The sequence below is a fragment of the Octodon degus genome, unplaced genomic scaffold (genome assembly GCF_000260255.1).
Source record: "Octodon degus isolate 3935 unplaced genomic scaffold, OctDeg1.0 scaffold00026, whole genome shotgun sequence".
Lineage (NCBI taxonomy): Eukaryota > Metazoa > Chordata > Mammalia > Rodentia > Octodontidae > Octodon > Octodon degus.
Window position 1 is genome coordinate 3,098,348 of NW_004524602.1, and position 7,839 is coordinate 3,106,186.

At 41.2% G+C, this 7,839-nt stretch overlaps 1 protein-coding gene across 4 annotated transcripts in view; it reads left to right on the forward strand.

The window, feature by feature from the left end:
- The window catches only part of Edc3 (enhancer of mRNA decapping 3), a 62,337-nt gene that overhangs the window by 1,941 nt on the left and 52,557 nt on the right, over positions 1-7,839 (forward strand). The window contains exon 1 of one of the 4 annotated variants that reach the window (XM_023712516.1): positions 6,155-6,178. The exons of the other annotated variants lie outside the window; for them this stretch is intronic. The gene's annotated coding sequence lies outside the window, so the exon portion shown is untranslated. Of the gene's footprint in view, positions 1-6,154; positions 6,179-7,839 lie in introns of those variants that run through there. 4 annotated transcript variants of the gene reach the window in all.

Genomic DNA, 7,839 nt, shown 5'->3' on the forward strand with positions numbered 1-7,839 from the left:
CTGGAGTGTTGTGGGGATCGAACTACAGCAAACTGAGGCTGCCAGCATTGTGGAAGCAGCCACTTAAAGAACTGAGCTAGGGCTGGGCCCCCAGATAATTAATATTTGATGCATGGGGCCCCAGAGATGAGTAGGCGTGTGATTGAGTGAGGGAAGCCAAATATTTTGAGAGAACCTTTATGATTCTATTTATATGTCATAAAAAGCAGGCTAGGGGCCGGGGATATAACTCAGTGGCATAAGCACCTGCCTGGCAAGTGCAAGGTCCTGAGTTTGATCCCTGGTAGTGAAAATAACTAAATAAATAAATAAAAATAAAAAGCAGGCTAAACTGATCTTTCATCATAAATGTCAGAGTAATATTTTTTAGGGGAAAGGATGGTGCTTTCTGGGGTGTTGGAAATATTCTGTATCTTGATTGGGGGTGCAGAATATAAAGGTAAATTAATGGACAAAAAGATATATCACTTGATATGATATAATCTGATAGATATAACTTGAATGTAGTAGACTTTGTATAACTTGATAAAAACAGTAGAGATCCCTTAATGTATTCTGTTTGTGAGCCCAGTTGGTGGCACTGGACTTCCTGTTTTGTTTAAAAATAGGAATTGTCTTTACAGAATACATCTATTATTTTATTTTATTTTTTATTTTAGGGAAGAGTCTACAGGGTGTTCAGGGTCTCACTACTAGATCAGACTCGTAGTGATCTGCCCATTTACAAACTCCCAAGAGCTGGGATTACAGGTGCACACCACCATGCCCAGTCTCAATTGCTGGTCTCAGCATGCCCCAAGGGCAGGGCCGGCAGGGCAAGCCCAGGGATCAAACTACCAGTCCCTATATCTGCCAAAGCGGTGCTTTAATCTGCTGAGCTATTTGGTCAGCCCTATTAGATTAGTTTTCAATTAAGCATTAATGAGTTTTAAAGAGATATTTCCAGTAAAAGGAGGGGACTTTGTTAAATGTATACTAGTTACTGCAAAAATTATTTTTCTATTAATGTACAAGTAAATAGAAAAGTCTGCAGTTGTTAACAAGTACCTGTAATTTCAAAGTGTTAAAAATTTGATTTTGAGGGCGGGGAGATGGCTCAGTGGAATAAGCGCATGCCTGGCAAGCGGAAGGGCCTGAGTTCAATCCCTGGTTCCGCAAAAAAAAAAAAAAAAAAAAAAAAGAAAATTTTGATTTTTGAGTTGGGCATGGTGATGCATGCTTGTATTCATAGTACTTGGGAGGCTGACTCAGGAGGCTTGCTTCAAGGCCAGCCTGGGATAAATGGTGAAACTCTGCCTCAAAATAAATAAATTCCATAGTATAAACTGGGAAATAAAACGTTGAGGTTTTATTTATTTATTTATTTATTTTTTAATTTTTTTTTTTATTTTAACATTTTAGTGTGTGTGTGTGTGTGTGTGTGTGGCCAGCTCAGCCCACCAGGGGGCGCGGCTGGCTGGCATGTGGTACTGGAGGATTGAACCGCGGTCCCTGTGCTTTTGCCAAGCTTGTTCCAAGTAGGTGCTTTAGACCACTGAGCCATCTCTCCAGCCCCAAGGTTTTATTTATTTATTTGCGGTACTGGGGATTGAACTCAGGACCCTGCTCTTGCCAGGCCGGTGCTTATTCTACTGAGCTATCTCCCTGGCCCTTTCATGTTTATTTTAAAAAATATTTAATTCTTCCATGGAAGGCGTGTTTGTTTTGTTTTGAGACAAGGTCTCACTATGTAGTACAGATGGCCTTGAGCTTACCTGTGTTGCCCAGGCTGGCCTCAAACTCATAGGAGTCCTCCTGCCTCAGCCTCCTGAGTATTGAGGTTACGGGTGTGCACCACCACAGCTGGCTCATTGTAAGCACTCTTGTTTCAGAAAAGAATTCTGCTCTGAGTTCCTCTGTAACTTTCTGCTGTTGCTTATTTACTATTGACTCTATTAATTTGTACATTTGAGCTGAGCTAGTAGAAAAGAATTCCGCTCTGAGTTCCTCTATAACTTTCTGCTGCTGCTTATTTACTATCAACGCTATTAATTCATACATTTGAGCTGAGCTAGTGTCCTCTGCACTTGTTCTGGGTGGGCGTTGGGTTTCCTCCATATGTTTCTGCATTTGCTTCTTTACTTCAGATGCTATTAATTCAGGGATTTCTTTTTTCATTTCCAATCTGAGTTCCTCTATACCTTTCTGCAGTTGTTTCTTTATTTCAGAAGCCATTGATTCATTGATTTCAGCTGTGTGATTCCCAGTTTATTCTGGGTTAGTGTTCTCTGGACTTGTTATGGGTGGGCTTGGGGTCTGAGATTGCATTTTGCTTCTTCTTGTTGTGATTTTGTATAGCACTGCCATCTGACCTTTGTTGTAGAGCTTTGGTGCAGTTATAACCTTAGCACCTACTGAAGTTCAGGTGCAGATCTACAAAGTTTGGATTTATCCAGCTGTGCCTGGCTTGGGTCTGGCTGCTGTGCTCAGCTCCTTCCTGCTGCCACCCTTGGGAGTGAACCTATTGTGCCCCTCTGGCAAGATGTTCTGCTCCTGGACTAGCTGGGTGGTTCTGTCCCCTACTCTCTCTGCAGGGATTTCAGTTGCAGGGTTTCACCCCAGACCTTCATGCCAGGCCTGAGCTGAGTCTGGAGGGAACAAGGTGGAGTAGAGGGGCAAGGAAGCTCTCCCACACACTCACCGGGCCTGGGCTAGGACTGGATCTGGGGGTCCCCAGAATGCAGCAGAAATTCTCACTGGGTAGGCAGGGTGGGGTGGGGTGCTGCGGAGTGGTGGGAGGGGTCCCAAGGGGGTGGAAGAGGGTCTCACCCATGCTGTGCCTGGGCTGGGACCGGCAGGTCCCGCTGGTGCAGGGTAGCTGGAAGCTCTCCCACACACTCACCAGGCCTGGGCTAGGACTGGATCTGGGGGGTCCCTAGAACATGGCAGAGATTCTCATGCGGCGGGCGGGGGGGGGGTGGGGTGCTGTGGAATGTTGGGGGGGTCCCAAGGGGATGGAAGAGGGTCTCACCCACACTGCGCCTGGGCTTGGACCAGCAGTTCCCCCTGGTGCAGGATAGCCGGAAGCACTCCTCCATACTCACCGGGCATGGGCTAGGACTGGATCTGGGGGTTCTTCGTCTGTAAGCACTCTTATTGACAGACAAGTTTCTTTGCCTTATTCTTGTTGAGTAACACAATACAAACATCATTTACATACTGATTCACTTTGCAGTCATAATGGAAAGCAAAGTGTTGAAAAATGACGATGAGGGCCAGGGAGATAGGTCAATGGCATAAGTGCCTACCTGGCAAGTGCAAGGTCCTGAGCCTGATCCCTAGTACTGCAAAAAAGAAAAAAAGAAAGTAAAAGAAAAATCATGATGAATAACATTGTTAGATTGGGTAGCCTGGGAAAGTCTCTTTGAGGTGGTGATTTTATGTACTTATTTTTTGAAGTGGCAACATTTTAATACAAGAAAGACAAGATGCAACTACCCATTCATAAACTAGGGAGTGTCTTGTAAGTACTACCTGGTGCAAAGTTGTGCAGAAACACACAGAAGAAACAACTCCTGACCTGTTAGCTGTTAAGTGTGTTGAGTTTGTGGTTTTATAACATTGGGGAATGAAGTTGTAAGCCAGAGGAAGAGGTTATGAGAGTTTTATTGGAAAAGAGTGTAGCTCCTGGAGCTTGAGGAAGGGTTCGAGGAAGGGGTGGCCTGTGAGGCTCTTTGTCAGGAGTAATTTATACAGCAAGGTCACAATGTGGGTACAACATGGGTCAGACAATGGACCGGTAGGATCACAGTGTAGCCACCTTGTATTAATCCAATAAGGGCAGTGGTGGCGAACCTGTGGAACATGTGTTACTGTGTTTCTTTTAAGACAAAACATGTTAATATATGAATTGGTTTTTTCTACACTAAAACCTCAGTATTCAGGTTTAATTGGAGTGTTGCCACTTTATGATAAAGTGTTTTGGGTTGCAGTTTGGGTGCTCATGTAAAAAAGATTCATCATCACTGCAACAGGGAAACAAATCAAATACCAGGGCTACTGATTCCTAGCTAGCCTTTTGGGACCAGGTGGAGCTAATTACTGTGTAATTTCTGTTTATTCCTTAGGGAGTCATATGGGCCTGGCCATTGTATCTTCCTCTTGAGGTCTGGCCTTCTTCACATGCACCTCTAGCCACAATTCTCATGTCTTTATTTTTTTTTTATTTTTTTATTTTTTGATGTCTTTATTTTTTGTGCTGACTTACTGCTTGTCTCTGACTTTATTTTTTTTTATTTTTTATTTTATTTTATTTTGTTTGCGGAACCCAGAATTGAACTCAGGCCCTTGCGCTTGCCAGGGAAGCACTTATTCCACTGAGCCATCTCCCCGGCCCCTCAGTCAAGTGCTTATTATACTGAGTTATCTCCCTGGCCCATTGTCTCTGTCTTTAAAAAAAAAAAATCTTTTTAAGACAGTGTTTCACTGTGCAGCTCAGGCCTCAAACCCCCATTGATCTCCCTGTCTTAGCCTCATGAGTGCTGGGATTACAGGTGTGCTCCACCATACTGGGCCTCTCTGACTGTTATTAATTTCTGTGTAATTTAGCTGCCTATGATGGAACAAGCTTCATGTGTTTGAGAAATATTAAGGCCATTTGGTCTGGGGAATAATGAGAAGAGACTATCTTGATTTCTGTAGCTTTTTTTTTGGAGACAGGGTCTTGCTATGTAGTCCAGGCTGGCCTTAAACTCACTAGCCAGGCTGTGTAGGTGTGCTTCACTTGGCTGGTTTCTTTCTTTCTTTGATACAGGGTGTCACTACACAGTTCAGACTCGTAGTGATCCTCCTGCCTTAGCTTCCCTAGCACTGGGATTATAGGTATAGGAGCTGACAGGGCATGCTCTACCAGCATGAACTCAGGACCTTGTGCCTGCCAGGTAGGGGCTTATGCCACTGAGCTTTCTCCCTACCCCTGCTTGGCAGGTTTCTATAGCTTTGTAGTAAATCTTGACATACTGGTGTTTCATATTATGTTTCATTTTCATAGTTGTTTTAATTCTTAGTACTTTGTATTTATATATTTTATTTTTCAACATGTCCACTGTCTTGAAAGCTTTTTTATTTTATTTTCACTTTTTTTTTTTTTCCCCAGAACCGGGAATTGAACTCAGGCCCTTTCGCTTACCAGGCAAGCGCTTATTCTACTGAGCCATCTCCCTGGCTCCTTTATTTTATTTTTTAAAATAATTAAAAATTTCTTTCTACATGTTTGTAGTCCATGTCATTTACAGTTCTCTTGAGAAATGGTTACATGTACATATTACAGTATGTTTCTTTTTTAATGCCTTTCCCTACTCCCTTCTTCCCTCCTTCCCTCTTCCAGCTCCCCTGTGCCATTTTTCATTCTTGTTGGTATTACTTGTCTTAGCTCATGTTATGGTCTGTATATATTTTAGAATCCAGTTTTCAATTTCTCTAAATGTTGCTGGGAATTTTGGAAGATTATGCTATGGGTTGATCCCTTGATCTTTCACATATTACATAAGCAGTCTTTCACTGAACTACATACATCCCAGCCCCTGGGGTGATGTTTTTTTTTTTGGGGGGGGGTAATGTTTTGATTGATATTTGACCCATTGATCCATTTACAAGAATTGAGAACATTAAGCGCTCAGCCTGTAAACATCCATTTACTTAGATCTTTAAAAAAAAATTTTTTTTTAAAGCAATCTTTTGGCAGTTAGAATTCTTGCAAACTTCTCATTAGATTTAGTTATATGATTCTGTGTTTTAAATGCTGTTATAAATTTTATTTTCAGTTTTTTGTGTTATATAAAAGTTGATTTTTCTGCATTAATCAGTCTGTGATTTTGCTAATTTATTTAGTCTAGTAGCATTTGCATATGTGTGTTTGTGTGTGTTTACATTCTTTAGGATTTTCTACAATCATGTTGCAAACATAGTTTTACTACTTTTCTAATATTTATATATTTATGCTTTTTATTTCCTTTTTTTATTGCCTTGGGTAGGACCTCTGGTGTAAGTTGAATAGAAGTGGTAAAAGTGGACATTCTTACCCCATTCTCAGTTTTTTTTTTTTTCCTGTATTTTAGGACAGGGTCTACAGGATCTCACTGCATAGATCGGACTCGTAGTGATCTTCCTGTTTATAGCCTCCCAAGTGCTGGGATTACAGGTATGCACCACCGCACCCAGTCTCACTTGCAGTCTCAGTGTGGGACCGGCTGGGGGATTGAATTCCCAGATCCTTTGTCTGCTTAAGCAGGCACTATAATCCGCTGAGCTATTTTGGCCCACCCCCCATACCCAGTTTTTTGGGAGGAGAATATTTTATTGTTAAGTATACTGGTAGCTATACATTGTTTTATAGATTTTTAAATATGAATGAATATTAAAATTTTGAAATTACCTTCCTGTGTTTACTGATATAATCATATGTGTTTTCTGTTGTTTTGTTAATATGTGGTAGAGACTTTAATTTAAATGTCTGTCTCTCCCCCCACCCCGTTGAATTCATTACCTTTGACACCAGGCAGGCACTGTGCCATCAAGCTACATTCTGGCCTCTAATTAGATGTTGTGAGATGGTTGTAGATTTGCATGGAATTGTAAGAAACAGTACAAAAAAGGGCTGGGGAGAGAGCTCAGTAGAATAAGCATTTGCCTGGCAAGCATAGGGTCCTGAGTTCAACCCCCGGCACTGCAAACCTACCTCCCCTAAAAAATAAAAAAAACCAGTACAAACGGATTGTATATATACTATGTGGTCCCCCCTTGGTAATGTGTTGTAAAACTAGAGTACAGTATCACCATTAGAATATCAACATTGCTGTGTCAATATACACCACATTTTTTAAAAGTTAAACTATTTTAAAAGTTTAATTGGTGGTGCACACCTGTGTTCCCAGCACTTGGGAGGCTGAGGCAGGAGGATCGTTGTAAATTTGAGACCAGCCTAGGGTACACAGTGAGCTCAAGGCCAACCTGAACTGCATAGTGAGATTTTTGTCTCAAAAAGACAAAAAAAAATTAATGTAATATTTTGGTTTTCTGAGGTAGGGCCTCACGATACAGCTCAGTGTTGAGCTCATGGTGATTCTCTTGCTCTGCCTTCCAAGGACACTACCTGTATACCACCAGACTCTACTTCTTCCACTTTTTTTTTTTCCTGTGTAATTTATGTTGACCTTGAGCTCTATGCAGGCTAGGCTGGCCTGAAGTTGGAGCAATCCTTCCCCTTCAGACTCCCAAGTGCTGGGGTTGTAGGTGTGCTCCACCATACCTGGTTGATATTTTACATTCTTACGTCCAGTTTGGATGTATTTTGTATGAGGTGTGAAACTTAGGTTGAGGGTTTTTTGAGAGGGGGTGCTGATGGACATTCATTTGCTCCAATACTTTGTTGTAAAAGCTCTACTGTCCCCATTACATTTTTTTTTTTTTGTACTTTATAAACAATCAGTTGGGCATATTGAACTTCTTCTGAGTTTTCTATTTTTTTTTTTTTCTGAGTTTTCTATTGTATTTCATTCATTTATATGTCTGTGCCTCTACCATTAGTACATATTTTTCATTACTCTAGCTATGAAGTAAGTCCAAAAATCAGGTATGAACATTTTATTTTATTTTATTTTTTTGGTGGAACTAGGGATTGAACTCAGACCTTTGCGCTTGCCAGGGAAGCGCTATTCTACTGAGCCATCTCCCCGGCCCCAGGTATGTAAATTTTATAATGATCTTGTTTACATCCACAACACATTGTGCTAGGATTTTGATATGGGCTGCATTATTTTGTGTAGCAATTTGTTGTTTTTTTTTTTTTTTTTTAATTATTTA